The following is a 2123-nucleotide window of genomic DNA, read 5'->3' on the forward strand; positions in this document are numbered from 1 at the left end:
ACTCCAGATTAATATTTCCCAGTAGGCTAATTACAGTATTCACAACAGTATATATAATTAGTTACAATAAGCATATAATTAGTTCCAGCATATAATTAGTTACAATTATGAAATAGCATAAGTATTTCCAAAAAATGTCTAAGAGCAGAAAGATATTTATCAACAATATATAAAGACAAAGAACAAAAGGTATAAAATAATAGAAAGGGAAGTAACCAATATCAACAGAAATTACAAGCAAGGGCAGAAACTTGAGTATATAACACCTTTAATAACACTTAACAGACAAGAAATTTTGAAGTTAAATGAAACAAAACAATATGTATGATAATTGTAAGATTAGTCTGAAAAGTTTCATAACATCAATGTAGTTTATAAAAGAGAAATGTGTTTCAGACATCCAAGGAAGGATTGAACAGCACTAGCTCTCAAGCCCGGCAAAGGCGAAAGCTCTTAGGCGACCACTGCGAATGTTTTGAGAAACAAGCCTTTGGATTTGTCATCGTCAACAATAATATTGTAAATGCATCAACATCGGATCTTAGAGTAAGAAATTGATGCGCTCAATTCCAAACATTAGAAAATTCTTTGAATTACAAATTTATTTGTAACAAAATGTGAAGAAATAAAACAATTTAGGAGTTTAAACTTATATATTATAAAGGAATGAACACCTCAAGCATTCAAGGAGAGACTAAAGCAGCAATAGCACTTGCAACCAAAGAAAGCAGAGTACTGAGGCAGCCGCTGCAATTGTTTTGAGAAACAAGACATCTAATTTATCATCAGTGGATATAAAAAAACTAACCATTTAATTTTAAAAAACAAAGACAGTACCACCAAAACATTTCAAGACAGATTGTCATTTAGAAATTTGGAGAATAAAATTCAGTCAGAAAAAAGTTTAGTGGGAACAACTAAGAAATATGGCAATGAGGATTCCATTCTAACAAAAAATAATAAAAATAATAAAAGCAAACAACCAGAATAACTAGGAATTCACTAAAAAGACAACACTCACTGCCAGCTAATTCTGTATGTCAAAATAAAAACTTTCAGATATCCAAGGAAATATAGAGCAGCATTAGCTCTCAAAGCCTGGCGAAGGCAAAAGCTCATAGGCGGCCACTGCGAATGTTTGAGAAACAAGCCTTTGTATTTTTCATCATCAAGAACAATATTGCAAATACCCTATGCTACAGATTACAAATAGAACAAACTATTACCATTATAATAAATAAAAACTTACAATATCCGCTATCAAACATTAGAAAACCCTAAAGATGACAAATTTATAAGATGCATAATGGGAAGAATGCAAAATATCTAGAGAAACTGTAGTAACAAGAAATGAAATAAATCATAGGCTCCAAACACACCCGCACAACAAAATTTACAGTGAAGATAGAAGTATATTGCTCATTAAAAAAAAAAAAAAAAAAAAAAAAACAAAAAAAAAAAAAAAAAAAAACAGAACAAGGAAGAAAAAAGAAGAGAAAGAACGCATTTGTGCACAAACACATTAGGGGTTCATCTTTGACCCAACAAATCAAATCAAAACAACTAGGGTTTCATCTTTGAATCCAATTGCTTGGTCAGTTTTGGTCCCTTAATCTTTGAATCAAACAGAAAAGTATAGAGAGAGTGACTACATAGGATACTCGGCTAAGCAATTTCTAAAAACTGTGATTTTTAAGTTTTAAATAATTTGAACAAGATGATAAACCCATATCACAAAATGGAGAAAAAGAGAGATGAAAAAGGAAGAAAATATACCTGACCTGAGATTAGAGAGTAGAGAGACCGAGAGGCTGAGAAGACTTAACCCACGGTGGCGGTGTCAGGTGTGGTGTGAGGCGGCGGCAGCGGCAGCGGAGGCAGCTAGGGTTTGGTCCGTTTGGAGAGGATTGCGGAGAGTGTGAGTGTGGAGTGTGGAGTGAAGAGTTGAGACTAGAGATTAGAGAGTAGAGAGAAACGGAGATTGATTTATGAGAGAGTCAGATGAGGACTGAGGACTGAGTCCTGGAATTAATATAAGTCTAACTTTTGAAGAAGTGGAAGACTGAGAGTATCTGACGAGCCTAAATCTTCAGAGATTCGATTTTGCTTGATTTTGGCTTTTG

At 33.5% G+C, this 2123-nt stretch overlaps 2 non-coding genes across 2 annotated transcripts; both read right to left on the reverse strand.

Annotated features, from left to right (window-relative positions):
- Window positions 1–388: 388 nt before the first annotated feature.
- LOC115962344 lies at window positions 389–511 on the reverse strand. The gene has a single exon (XR_004085388.1). It is a non-coding gene; the product is annotated as a small nucleolar RNA SNORD14 (small nucleolar RNA).
- Window positions 512–1051: 540 nt separating this feature from the next.
- LOC115962347 lies at window positions 1052–1174 on the reverse strand. Its single transcript, XR_004085391.1, has one exon. It is a non-coding gene; the product is annotated as a small nucleolar RNA SNORD14 (small nucleolar RNA).
- Between the last annotated feature and the right edge of the window lie 949 nt (window positions 1175–2123).

Source organism: Quercus lobata, chromosome 9 (genome assembly GCF_001633185.2).
Source record: "Quercus lobata isolate SW786 chromosome 9, ValleyOak3.0 Primary Assembly, whole genome shotgun sequence".
In the NCBI taxonomy this organism is placed as follows: Eukaryota; Viridiplantae; Streptophyta; class Magnoliopsida; order Fagales; family Fagaceae; genus Quercus; species Quercus lobata.